Genomic DNA, 15,352 nt, shown 5'->3' with positions numbered 1-15,352 from the left:
ATCAACTTCAGTCATAAGGTAAGGTGGTTATAACTGGTTATTGAAAAATATGTTCTGTAGGTAAGACTGGAGAAATCCTTGAATTCAAAACTTCAAGTTTCACATGTGGAATTCATATGTAATTGCATGTTATAAAGTTTAGTCACGTTTGAGATATTACTACATTTATCCATTTATGAGAAATCATGAAGTTATAGATTTGCCTTTAGATCCTGTGAGAATTTACTTGGACTCGCTGATCAAATTTTCCTCAAGTTTGTGACTGACCTTCTATTTATTAACCCATTTTTGTGGAGGAACAAACTATCTTAATTTATTTGTACATATTCTCTAGAGGTCCTTTGTATCTATATTTTACTTTCTGTAATTGATTTTTGTGTGGAATAATCCTAATTAGAATACCAATTTAGACTCTTATATTTTTTGTTCTCTATTCTATAGAGAGAACTAAGTTGTAATATTTACAGCCAATAGCTATGTGCAAGCCTTGTCCAGTTTAGCACAATCATATTTCCTAAGTTCAATTTGACAATTTTAGCTCTACTGATAGAAGATCAGAAGAGCTTATCCATTTTATTAAGATGATAGTCTGTCTTCCTTGTCTGTCTGTGTGTCTTGAACATTTTTTTTAAAATGCTTTTCCTATTTCAATAAAATTTAGTATAAAACTTTACCTTATTACTTAAAGATACATAATCCTGTGAAATGTTTTCTTTTTTTATGAACTTGATTGCTACATTTATATACTAACAATAGAAATTTTTGTAAAATTCTTTCAAAATGCTACATTCCTTCATTTCTAGTTTGATATCAATAAAACCATAAACAAAGTTTAGAAACCATCAATATACATTATTCTGTAAATGAAAAAAACAATATTAAAAAGTGCTACAAGTTCAGATGCACCTTTTCCCTTCCACTGTTTCATGTACAAACCAGTAGAGCTATAGCCCTGTCAGAGACTTCTGGATAGCGATGTACTTCAGCTATGTATATGTAATGTACATCTGAGTGTTTATATACTTTTGTAAAACATTTCAATTCTGCATTCAAGTAACCTTCTAAGAAAAAACTCTGAAAAACTGGAATAGATTTGAAGACTTTTCAAAGGAAGTATCTTGATTAAGAATGCATGAAGCTAGGATCAAGAATTTGTTTTTTTATCAATTCAGGAAAAGCTAATAAAATCAAGTAAGCTCTTTGTGCATTTCAAAGAATCAGCAAATCACATTAAGGTTGTTGCTAACTTTTAGGTACATTTATTTGAAGATAGATTGGATTAATATTTAAGTTTATGCATCATATGCAGATCTCTCTTCATGAAATTGAATTATTCTGACTTTAAAACTGTATGCATAGAAAGATTTTGAAAAAGAACTAATTTCCATACATTTGTTAACATTGTAAGTGTAAACTTGAAATTTTTGAGTGAGGGAGGAAAAAGTATACAACCATTTTCAAAAATCAAAAAGCCACTGTACTACCATACATATCAGTTCCATGCTAATCATTATAATGTCAAGAGCATTGTATTATCACACTCAGCTGTTTTGTTTCACATAGATATATCATGTCCCCTGGTAATGAGAGGAATTAAAAGGTCTCTTGTTTTTGCATAAATAATGTATTTTAAAATGCTGATTTATATGTAATATAAAATCTATAGAATCTAAAAGTCTAACTGTAAATGGTTGGTATTTCTATCAATTTTGTGAGAATATTTTAGTCTGCATTGATAAGAACATCTAGATAATTGAAGTATGGTGCTTGCATGTGTATATGATATATTGTAATACTCAGGTTTGAGATGTTCCATTTTTTTGTTTTCATTATCTAAATGTCAGTGATCTTTTTTCAAGTGCTGAATGAAATGATGATACAAAGATATTGAAAAAGGGGGGTTTCTGGACAAGTTAAGTGCTTGAAATTTTTTTTTTATTTCTGTCAGAATTTGATCATAAATCTTCAATCTTTTCTTGCCAGATGATTTTTTTGGCAAAGTGTATTTAATTGTGATGCTCTCTCGTATAGACTGAATACTGCCTACCATAACAAAGGCCAGCGATTTTATCTTCTTAATGCTCAGGAAATAGATTAATTGATATGATTGTCAATTTTTTATGCGAGTCTGTGTGTAGTTGATGCACTAGGATCTTTTTTGATTAGCAGAATTCATATAGACATGCACATCAAATATATATAACCCCTTCAACTACATTAAATCAAATTAGATAAGCAAATAAGAATTTTTTATGAACTATTCAAAGAACTTATATAATTACTATAATATCCCTTTCAGACATTTCTGTTCCCTTGGATCTCATCTAATTTGTTCTGATTCCAGAGAGCCTGCAAACAACTGTTTTCCTTTCATTCTGACTACAGCCATTTTATCCTCCCCATTCCTTTGATCTATCCTGTTGGGCAAATTAACTTCAAGCTGATCTGCCTCCAAATCTTGTCGGGAGAAGTGTGGTCAAGGGAGATAAGCCACTGGTCACCTCTCTTGCCTCTGTGTGATAAGACCAGCCATTAAATCTCAGTGCAGCATTAGTTTAATTGAAACTGATAGCAACAGATTCAGAAAAAAGTTGCTATATGAGAATCAATGGCCATTAAGCAAAATTTCTTAGAAGATTTATTCTCAGCAGTTGTAAGCTTTAAAGATTTTTAAGTCAGCTATCAAATTTTGATGATGGAAGTATTTTATTTTTGCAGGCCTTTTGCGATATGTGGATAAAGTTTATCTGCAAAGAGTCTATGTTTAGAAGTAACATTTTCACCTGAATTCTGAAAACTATATCTGTATGTATTGATAAATAATTTAGATTTGGGAAAACCAGTATAAGTCATATACACAAGGATAAGATAAATGGTTTTAATTGGAAACTTAGGCTCTTTTGGCCCATTTTAAACTTTGACCTATATTTGTAAAAATATTTGATATAATTCACAAGTAGGGAAAGGGTGTATTTATTAAGTTTCTGGAACTTTTGCCCGATCCCATTTGTAAAATTTAAAGGCAATAAAATATGTTCAAATTAAATCATTTGTCCCATCAATCAGAGTATACACTAACCTCTATGATGCATTAGAACTAAAAAATAAGATGTTTTTAATTTTTTTTTTCAGAAGGCAACTTTTATGCAAGGTTATTCTAGTTAGAGTGAAACAGATAATTCATTTATTCCCAGGTTGCAGGAAAGAATGAGACATCAATTTATTACTTTTCTGTTTCATAAATAGTGCTTAATGTACAATGTGATTTTATGTACATTGTAATTTGAAGATGTGAACCAGTGGGGTACTGGTAACTTAAAGAGGTTCATGTCTTTGAAAAAAAAATATTTATGCAAGCATTAGTTCTATTGGAACTCTGGCATCTCCTAATGGAATGATGTTATGGTATATGAATAAAAGTTTTTTTAATGAAAAATTACAAGGGATGAGCAAGTTAAAAAATTCTGATACCTATATTTCCAAGTAAACACATTTAAATTCCCTTTTATTAATTTTATCTGTTAGTACATGTATAACACGGAAGTCAATTCTGAAAAATATATGGTTGCAATTGCTTAACAGTATATAATGATGATGAATGAGGGTTTCTCAAATTTCTACTGTGAAAAAAAAAGAATGAACAAAACTGTATTTTGAAGTGAAAAAATATCTAGACCTCTTTGTTTGCATTTAGAAATATTAACCGATCACATATCTGGAAATTATATGCACACATACGGCATCTGAAACATCATTTATTCGAATTCCTAGACACAATATCTTTGCAAGTTTGGTCAATGTAGGGCTTATTATATGTGAGAATTTAAAGTTAATTTAAAGAGAATTCAAGTGAATGCAATGCAAATTTAAAACAAGTGGAGTTAACAATACCATCCATGCACATTTGGTTATTGTAAGACTTTGGAAAATGGCCTGCTTTAACAGTTTTAACTTCATAATTCATTTGGTAAATAAAAGTTCCATGCAGCCCCTGGAGCAGGTGAAATGTAATGTATTCTTACTAGTACTATCTTGTTTTTTTTATAAAACAACAGAGATCAGGTGCTTCAAAAATTGGAAGTGCTCTCAAAAATTTGATATAGTTACTCACTTGAAAATACAGCATCCAAATCATGATTGGTAGTATGAATCTATAGATGTAACATCTAAGCAAATATATACATGGAAAGATTTATATACATGTTCCCAAAACATCTAATATTCATTGCAAAATGCAACACCTTTCCAAGATTAATCAAAGTGAAAAGACTTTTAATTGGAAATGGACCTGCACTAAAAATATCTTACTGACCACTTGTACAAAAATGTAGGTCACATGTAATATATGTGAAAATGAAAGTTTGGGTCTCAAAGATGCAACAAGTGTGCAAGGTCATCAAAAGTAGGGACTTATAGTTATTTGGGAATGGAATGGAAAAACTTTCTGATCATTCATTTAGAAAACATGTTATCATATACATGTATGCTATATACACAATGAATTAAGATGTAGGAAGATTTCTAATGTAATTTAAATTCTGAATCAAATCATTTTAAGAACCTTGATCCCCTGGGATAAAAACCTTATAGCAAAATCTACAGGACCTGGTCAGTCATGGGAGTCCTGGGACAAAAACCTTATTGCACATCTACAGGACTTGGTCAATCATGGGAGTCCTTAGATAAAAACCTTATTGCACATCTACAGGACCTGGTCAATTATGGGAATCCTGGGATAAAAACCTTATAGCACATCTACAGGACCTGGTCAATCTGGGAGTCCTGAGATAAAAACCTTATTGCACATCTACAGGACCTGGTCAATTATGGGAATCCTGGGATAAAAACCTTATTGCACATCTACAGGACCTGGTCAATCATGGAAGTCCTGAGATAAAAACTTCATTGCACATCTACAGGACCTGGTCAATCTGGGAGTCCTGAGATAAAAACCTTATTGCACATCTACAGGACCTGGTCAATCTGGGAGTCCTGAGATAAAAACCTTATTGCACATCTACAGGACCTGGTCAATCATGGGAGTTCTGAGATAAAAACCTTATTGCACATCTACAGGACCTGGTCAATCTGGGAGTCCTGAGATAAAAACTTCATTGCACATCTACAGGACCTGGTCAATTATGGGAATCCTGGGATAAAAACATTATAGCACATCTACAGGACTTGGTCAATCATGGGAGTCCTGAGATAAAAACTTCATTGCACATCTACAGGACCTGGTCAATTATGGGAATCCTGGGATAAAAACCTTATAGCACATCTACAGGACCTGGTCAATCTGGGAGTCCTGAGATAAAAACTTCATTGCACATCTACAGGACCTGGTCAATTATGGGAATCCTGGGATAAAAACCTTATAGCACATCTACAGGACCTGGTCAATCTGGGAGTCCTAAGATAAAAACTTCATTGCACATCTACAGGACCTGGTCAATTATGGGAATCCTGGGATAAAAACCTTATTGCACATCTACAGGACCTGGTCAATCATGGGAGTCCTGAGATAAAAACTTCATTGCACATCTACAGGACCTGGTCAGTTATGGGAATCCTGGGATAAAAACCTTATAGCACATCTACAGGACCTGGTCAGTCATGGGAATCCTGGGATAAAAACCTTATAGCACATCTACAGGACCTGGTCAATCAGGATTTGTGGCTACCTACAAAAAATGAAGGAGGCAAAGATACATGTAGTTTGATGTACTACTAATGGGTATAAAGACAACTTACTCAAAATTCCTTAGAATAGATTTAAGCATCTCTAATTAGTTATACCTACTATATAAGCATATGTGCCTGGGGTTATAAACCATATAGCTGTGTTAAGGAGATAAAGTATTATTCTAATTGAAAGTATACAATTATTGAACTATGTATCAGTTTAATGCTATGTCATTCTTTATTATTACCCAGTACTATTTGAGTAGGCTAGTGATTTATTGTGAGTTCAATCCTAAATATAATCAAAAAATATTTTGAAGATTTGATGTTACAGTTTTATCATGCCAGTCTATTATTATGTTTTTCCTAGGTGTATTGTACCTTCTGAAATGTGCAGAAATTTACCAGATAACCAAAAGAAAAAATTATATTGTTCAGTGTTTTTACACCCCCTCCCCACCCCCCACTACATGCACAGTTGTACCTCTTTCAGTCTTGTGCCTCACAATGGATTAAAAATTTTATCACATATGTTTTATTCAAATGATTGTGGTTTTCTTTTTTGTTATTTGTAGAGTGCATTTAGTTCTTAGTTACTTTGCAACTTTTGTATATTGTATTGTTCACAAATACTACTCCAGTTGTCGACATTTCAGTAATATAGAAGAATCTGGTTTTCCATCATTTGTTTTAGATTACATTTTCTAATTAAAGCAAAAGCTAGAGTATTGTAATTAACTGAGTGCACCCACTTTGTTAAAGGTCTTGGTTTGCACTAACAATAATAATGGGATTAAAAAAATTTAAATTGCTAGCTCTCTGTATAATCAATCTTTCCATTGTTTTTAAAAAGCAATTGCTCTTTTTTTTTAAAGTGATTTTTTTCTCTTAATGTGATTGAATTTCAGTTTTAAGCTTAAAGTTTAAGCTCTGAATATTGGAAGTGACATTTAATTATTTAAAACTTATTAGAGAATTTAATACCAATAATGTTTTACTGATTTGCCAAAAGGTTCCCCTGAACTGAAAAAAGTCTAAAGTAGTACATTTGGTTGTTTTGTACCATTTTTAAAATAAAATTTTATTTGTCAGGTACTATGCATGGTTGTTCATTGACATTTTGTTTGTCTGGTCTGTGTGTGGTTGTTCATTGACATTTTGTTTGTCCGGTACTGCGCCTGGTTGATCTGTGACAAATATTTGTGTGGTTCTGTGTCTGGTTGTTCTGTGACATTTTGTTTGTCTGGTACTATGTCTAATTGTTCATTGACATTTTGTTTGTCTGGTAATATGTCTGGTTGATCTGTGACAAAGTTTTGTCTGGTACTGTATCTGGTTGTTCTGTAAAATTTTGTTTGTCAGGTACTATGCCTGGTTTTTCTATGAAATTTTGTTTGCCTGATATTAAGTCTGGCTATTCTAAGACATTTTGTTTGTTTGGTACTATGTCTGGTTGATCTGTGATTATTTTTGTTTGGTACTATGCCTGGGTGGTTGTTCCATGACATTTTGTTTGTCTTAAACTATATCTACCGGTAGCTGTTCTGTGACATTTTATTTGTCTGGAACTGTGTGTGGTTGTTCTGTGACATTTTGTTTGTCTGGTATTGTCTGGCTATTCTAAGACATTTTGTTTATTTGGTACTATGGTTGTTGTGTGAAATTTTGCTTATTTGGTACTAGGTCTGGTTGTTCTGTGACATTTTCTTTGTCTGGAACTGTGTGTAGTTGTTCCGTGACATTGTTGTTTGTCAGATATTATGTATGGTTGTTCTGTGACATTTTCTTTGTCTGATACTATGTCTTGGTGTTTTGTGACATTTTGTTTGTCTGATTTGTGTGTAGTTGTTCTATGACATTTTGTTTGCCTGCTAGGAACTATGTGTGGTTGTTCTGTGACATTTTTATTTTTTAAAGAAAAAGATATGAAAAAGCAGGAAAATTTAAGCTTTAATAATTGAATGATTTTTTGTTGTTGAAATTTTAGAAAAGTTCAATTCCCAAGAGTACATTCTGTACCTTGATTTTTATTTAGGTCAGACCAATAGAGCTACATTCTCATCAGGGACTTCTGATCTGCAGTTTGGAAGCAAAAGTTAGAATTGTTTTAAGTAACCATATGGTTCTTCTGTAAATGTTATTAATATTATTTATTTATTTATTTTTTTTTTTTTTTTACATTTTCTATTGTTTTCTATTTGAGTCTTAAAATTTCATATTATGGCTTGTTTTAAAATGTGTGTAATCATCTTTCTTGGTGGTATTTCACTGACAGTATTTTAATAACATTGTTTCCCTAGAAAGAAACAACACTTGTTTCATTAAATTAGATTAATGGATTCTGATTTCTGATATTTTTTCATTTGTTACAGACATAAATGTTAATTAATTTCTGAAGTATGTGAAACTATGAAAGTCTGTATTTTACTAGACATAAAACCAACATCTTAACTCAGTGTGAATGCATTTAAATTTACTGCCCTTTTATGACTCTGACAAGTGCAGCAATTTTCAGTTTTGGGACATTTTCTTTTTTGAGCCTTACACAATGTGGTCTAGATAACTTATTCATGTACAATGTTACTTTGATTTATTCATTTAAAATCCTTTTAGATGATCAGTATGTATTTATAAAACTAACAAGTCAGTCTATGCCATTATTAGTGAGTGTAATATTTTTTTTTTTAATTTGAATTGCCATACTACTGGCTTGATGGTTAAATATCGAAGTGTCATAAAAGGTGAAGATAATGGAAGTGATCAATCTTATAAATCCAGTAACAAAATGAATCATGAATAGGGCTAAAACACAGACCCCTGGAAACACCAGAGAAGGGGTCAGGTGCCTGGGAGGAGTAAGCATCCCCTGTTGACCTGTCACATCCACCCTGAGCCCTACGTACTGTCGAGGATTTATAATCCCAGTTTATAAACTTTTGCAATATATTTCTGATTTTCTTTATTCAAAGGCAAAAGTTACTGAACATTTTGTCCATGAGCTACATGTTTTAATATGTCACCATCCTTTCACCACTGATAGCTATGTCAACAGCAGTCTGATTTGGCAATTACCATCGACACCCTTCCGTTGCACAGCTGATACCGTTAGACGTCAACACCAGCCATTCCTGATGTCTGCCTTCAGCAACACTCACTTGACGAGCTGATTTGTTCTGCTAAAGTGATTTGCTTGATTGATAGTTGGTCTATCACATTAGCCATGTATGTTTACATTTATATGTCTATCTACAGAATTCCAGATGTTAAGAGATGTAAACAATTTTCCAGTTTTCATGGTGAGATATGATTTGTACACCATGCTTTTGACACTTTGGAGGATTTTTATTAAAAGTTTTTGGCTTGCATATAGTCAAAATTAAGGAGGAAAATAAAGCTATTTAATAGTCTCCCCACTTTCATTGATTTCTCCTTCAACACTAAAATAAACACATAGGAAGGAAGTGTCAAAATCATGGCATAACAATTCTGAAGAATTTTTTATATAGTTAGCCCCAATTTGTTTCACATGCTTGAAGTTTTAAAATACTTGATGCATTCAACTCCATATGTTACACTACTTTCAAATTAGGTGCCTTTAGAAAACAAACAAAGTAAAATAATTTTTTACAAAATGGAATTGTTCATTATTTTCTTTAATAGCAGTATCAGCTCAAGGTACCGTAAATGTATGGCTAATAATTATGAAGTCCCTTTGGTTTTCTGCAACAGAAGATTTTACACCTCATAAATCAGTTCCTTAGAATGAGAAAACTCATTACTGTTTCACTAATTGACATCTATGTAAATAAATTATAAAGTTTTGTTCATAATGGTCATGATATTCTGAAAATGAAACTAAGTGTCTTAAGGGACATGAAGCTGCTTTGTTAAAAACAATTGTTCACTTTCCTCTGAAAAACTGATCATCCTTTTTATGGATTTTGTTTCTTTGAAAGTTTTAAATAATTGTTAAAAGATCTAAGAACAGATTTCTGCAGGTGGATTGTAGCAACTAAGTTGACTCTTTTTTTTAGATCACCTATTAAGCTTTAAGCTCAAGTGAGCTTTTCTGATCACCCATTTCTGTCTGCAGCATCCATCCATCTGTGAAAGCTCTTCATCTGCCCTTCTGTAAAATAGAAACATTTTTAACTTCTCGCCAACCACTGGGCCAATTTTCACTAAATATGGCCTAAAGCATCCTTGGGTAAAGGAGATTCAAAATTTTCAAATAAAGGCCCCAAGTACATGTAACAAACTTGCATTGATCATGCATCATGGGATAAACTCTACTTGACTGCTTCAGATGCAGCTTTGGAAACTGGATCTGACCTACATTTTCTGGATGAGTATGAATAGGTTAAAGTTTTTGAAGCAGGTTCATTCCCAAGTAACTGTAAGCCCTATGTGGACTAAACTTGCATGGTTGATGCGTCTGGGAATGCACACTAGAATGGCTTCGAATCTCCCTTTTCTGGATGAGTGACCAGGTTAAGGTTTTTTGGAGAAGGTTCATCCCCAAGTTACTACAGTTGAACTTCAGTATCTCACACCGATATCTTGAATACTGTGGATATGTCGAGTGATTTGGAAGTCCCAACCACATATTCTTTAAGTATTTTACCCTCAATATCTCAAATTCTCTGATATCTCGGAAGTTTTTTCTTGGTTCCAATGAGTTCAAGATAACCAGGTTTGACTGTAAAAGCCCTATAGGAACCAAATCTGCATTGATGATGCATTTAGGGATACACTCTACCACACTGGCTGTGTATGTGGGATCTGACCTACTGCTTAGGGATGAGTGAACAGGTTAAATGTATTTAGAGCAGGTTCATTCCCAGGAAGTATGAACCGGATGAGGCATCTCGGGATGCAAACTTCTAGACTTGCTTTGGATGCTGGATCTGATTTACATTTTCCAGAAGTGAACAGTTTAAAGATTTTAGAGTTGTTCATTCACAACTGTAAGCCCTACCTGGACCAACATGCACAGATGATGCATCTAGGAATGCCTGTTTGGGATGCTGGATCTGACCTACATTTGAATCCAGGTAAATAAACAGAACACAGTTTTAGTGCTGATCCATTTCCAGGTAACTATATGCCCTTTGGTAACTGAACTTGCATTAATGATGCATGTTACCAGGGATGCACACTACCAGATATGGAAGCTGATCTTACCTACATTTACAGGGCGATTGAACAGTTTTTGGTGCAGATCCATTTTCAATTAGCTACAAATATTACCTGGACCAATCTTGTATGGATTTTGTATCTGGGGATGCGCATTTCCATGATATTTATTTGGTTTTAGACTTTGTCTTACTTATAGATATCATTTCTCAAGGTGAGCTTTGTAATCTTTGATTAACTGTTTTTTTTTTTAATTATTGACCCTAGGATAAGGATTGAGCTTAAATCAGAGATAAAATTTCTAAATGCTTAGTATGCAGGAGAAATATTTCTTCAACAAGGCCATGTTAATCATTGATATTGATTCAGAAGCATCTCCATATTGTGTGGATTCAGAACCCCTTAGATTTAGTATGGGGCCAAAATAAAGTCTCACAATTTCTCATAGAACTGCAAGGACTATGGTTACATAGGTGAGCATTATGGCCCATGGGCCTCGTGTTGAAGAATTTTTAGTGTGATTCTTGAATTTTTGAACATTTTAAGCTTCTTATTTCTGAAATGGTTGAATCTTCTTTCAAACAATCATAGATTCAGCCAATTTGTACACTGCATCTAATGAATGAAATGGAAGAAAAACAGAATTTCATGCAACCCCCATTCTCCCTACCCCCCCCCCCCAGGAAAAAAAAAACCAAAACATGAGGAGTAGGGCATAACCATCAAAATACTGTAAATGTATTATATTTAGCATGTATGATATTTGGTGGAAATTGAATTTTCAACAAGTTAGCGCATATTTTACTTTAGCACATTTCTGAATGTATGTATTTATGTAGATGTGTAATGATGACATTTAGTGGTGTACTTGATTTAGCAGAATCTGTTTTCCCCCTAAGGGGCTAAAAAGAATACACAGCCAAATTAATTGTTTACTGGAAATGCAGTATTCATGTTTTTAGCTCAATAGAAACTTTGGGAGAGAGAGAAAGTAAAAGAGCTAGAGTTGAAAAATGAAAATTTTGATAATTGAGAAGGACATTAATTCCTCCGCCAGACAGTCTTCCTTGCAGGAAAAAGGCAATATCCTTGCACAAATGGTACATTGTGACAGGGTATTGATTTTATTATAAGCAAAGGTGGCAACCCCCTTAACAGGGCTTAGATTTATTGTCCTTAAACTGATCACTGCAGTCAGCTTTGAGAAGAGGCTTTTTTTTTTGGTCATGAGAGAGACAGAAAAAAATTGGCAGAATCAAATTGTTTAATTATGATCTATCTGCTACTGTTTGGTATTTATGCACCCGCAGAGAGACACAAATATCAAGACTCATAACTAACATTTTCAAGTTTGCTTGAGGGGTTGGGGTATAATTTTACTTTTGTAAGTGATGTTATCGTTTAATGACCATTAAGGGATTTTTTCCCATTGTCATTGTTGAGGAGCTTCAATTGAATATTGCAAAAGGAAGGAAAACTTAATTTTTGGCTGATTTGCAACTTCCCTTGACTTATTGATATTTTGTGCAATGACAGTTAATGAAAGAATTATATTGTTGTATGATTGATGTGCATATTTCATGTATATTTCAGAAGAAAGGAGAGAAAAAAGAACAAGAAATCTATTTTGCTTTTGTAAGATAATATCCACAACACCAAGTTTCTAGATAATGACACGTCTATGACAGCATTCAGGCATAGAAATATATACATGTGCATGCAAAGCAGGCATTTTCTGATGTTTTTCAAGATTTACAGACAAATTCTGAGAGTTGCTTTCGTCTTTGCCAAAGGAAGTTTAAGAGATGGAATTAAATAGGGCTATTTCATGCAAGTTTTTAGCTCACCTGAGCCAAATAAATTAAAGGCTTAAGTTGGTGGTGTTGGCATCATAATTACAAACATTTCACATTTTCATCTTCTTATCCTAAACCACTGTGCCAGTTTCCTTCAGTCTTGGCATAAAGCACCCTTTGGTGTAGGAAGTTTCAGGTTTGTTCAAAGGAGAGATAATTAAGAGTGAAAATTGTTGACATCATTTAAAATCTTAGAAAAGAACAGCTAAGGCCAGAAAGTATAAAACTTATGAGAAAACTTTCTTCCTGAGTTTAGATTAGAGTTCGTTGATTCAAATCATAACCCCAATAAAAAATGCAAATTAATTTTACATGGTAATATACAGGTATCTGTAAGTAAAAGAAAATCATTAAAAATCTTCTTTAAATTTAAAGAACAGCAGTGTAATGGCTGGTTATATTAATATGCCAGCATCCTCAGGAAGTGCAGATGAAGAAAGTCTGATTCAGGTTTCTGGAGGTATGATGGGGCCACAGTACTGAATCAAAACTTTTCATAGGGATAAAGTGGAAAAAATATTCTGAAGAACAGCATGGGCAGGGTGACTCAGGTGAGCATGGTTACCAGTGGGCCTCTGTTTAAAGCATTGTGTTGTTATTGATCTTTTAAGATTGGTTTGCCTTAATTTATATTTAAAAAAAAAGAAACAAAACAGACTTGGGTGAAGAAATAGATTTGTAATGTTTACAAATGTGAGATAAGTACAGTAAAACTCACTTAGTATGAACATGGATTTAGTAAATTTATGGGTATAGCAAAGTTTTTTGGGATCAGCATCAAATTTTTTAACATTTTAAAATTTTACGATTATAACAAATTTTCATATAACAAACTGATTCTGTGTCCTGTAAAAGTTTAAAATAACAAACTGTGCATTTTTTTCTTTTATAACAAATTTTAAAGATCTGAAAATTTAATACATGTATAATGAAATGACATTATTTTTCATAAGTATTGATATTTGAAATTCATTAGTAAACTTTAGTACCAAAGTAAGTTTTGTATTTTTCTCTGAACATGTTCGGTAATCATACTTGAAGTAAAACATGTATAGTGTGTATTCACTATATATACTTAACCAATTTGTTATACAGATGTAATGAATTATAGATATAGTGAAGTAAATTCCCAGGTCCCTGTGACTATATTAACACTAAAACAGTGTTTTACGGTAAAACCTACCTCTTTAATTTCATAAATTTCTAGAAATTCTTCATACCTCCTGCTAATATCCTGGTGCTCCTCTGAAGTTCAACTAGGGTACATTTGAATGCAATTGATGAAATGCTTATAGAAGATATACCAGGCCTCAGGTTAATGAAACAGACTGAAATCAAAATTTCAATCATCAGTAAAAAGCTCATTTTCTGAGGAGCTGAAACTCAAAATTTGCAAATAAAAGCACTTTAGTGATGCCATCTTTATAAACATTTTTGCTTTTGACTACTTGGCCTCTACACCATTTGAGGGCAAAAAATTCTGATTTAAGTCTAAATTGTTTCACAATCCTAGATAATAAATGTCTCCTATTAATCAAAATTAGTGGATGGAAAATTTTGCATTTGAAAGAGGGTAATTTTAAATATGAGGTTTTATGTCTTTCTTTTTTTTTACCTGCTTTATGTGCCTCACTTTGCACAATGGTAAAATGGTGACCATGCATAATCTGGCTATAACACTTTTCAGTTAATATTGCAAAACTATGTTGTTTCAACTTCTGCAATTTCATTTGTCCCCAGTAAACTTCGATCCTGATTTATAGTTAATGTGTCTTTCATTTCTTTGTGTACCTAATAATTGCTTGCAGTGACTGAGGAATATTTGCTTCATTTATCTGTTATTGTCAAACAGCCAGCCTGGAGACAAACTATTGTGTATCTTTGATTGCAAGTGATTGAAAAATTAAGTGATGTGTTTGTTTCTGATGTTTTCCCATTTAATTTACAAAATATCAAGAGAAAAACAAGATATATTGCCACACATGGTACCAGACAACTATTTGCCTCTATATGCAGCTGTGAACTACCTGCAGACAAAATATAATCCAATACTGCACACAGCTGAGCATTACCAATGGATGGGCAATGCAAATTTCAATACTGCACATAAGGTTGTGTGATATCATGCAAAGCAATACAGATGTTCCTGGCAGGGGGGATCAGAACGAATCACACAGATGGCCTTGTGGTAGCCGTCCTCTGTGAACTGATAGTGCTTTAATCACTGTAAATGAACTATAACCAAGAGACTGGGGATTAGGTGTGCTCAGTAACAATCATCCATACACTATAATGGTAAATGCATCAATAAAACTGTTATGCCTCCCCCTTGTGGAACCAATTGCATTTTTGCAGCTCTTAATTGCACTCACTGATGAAGCCTGCTGGGGCATTATCAATCTGCTGATTCATTATGATGGAGATAGATCCCCTTACTCAGTATGCTCATTGATTAGTTCACCTTGATCATGGAAATTGACTGTTTCTGGTTGTTGTTTCAATGTCTTTTTCAGATCCTTTCAATTTTGCATATTGTCCTCAAAAAGAATTCACCAAACATCTAGATCACCAAAGTTAACTTTGCAACTTAAAAATGTGGCTTATTAATTTGTTTTTCTTGTAATTTTTCATTCAAGTTTGTTTATTTGATGGGATATTTTATACAAACATTGTCT

The 15,352-nt window shown here is 33.1% G+C and overlaps 1 protein-coding gene across 1 annotated transcript in view; it reads left to right on the top strand.

The window, feature by feature from the left end:
* The window catches only part of LOC133172915 (alpha-mannosidase 2x-like), a 38,833-nt gene continuing 23,481 nt past the window's right edge, over positions 1–15,352 (top strand). Inside the window, exon 1 of the mRNA XM_061307775.1 lies at positions 1–18. The gene's annotated coding sequence lies outside the window, so the exon portion shown is untranslated. The remainder of the gene's footprint in view (positions 19–15,352) is intronic.

Source organism: Saccostrea echinata, unplaced genomic scaffold (assembly GCF_033153115.1).
Source record: "Saccostrea echinata isolate AGI-Se365-2 ecotype Australia unplaced genomic scaffold, CSIRO_AGI_Sech_v1 ptg000002l, whole genome shotgun sequence".
In the NCBI taxonomy this organism is placed as follows: Eukaryota; Metazoa; Mollusca; class Bivalvia; order Ostreida; family Ostreidae; genus Saccostrea; species Saccostrea echinata.
Note: the sequence above shows the minus strand (reverse complement) of the source record. Positions and strands in the feature narration are given on the sequence as shown.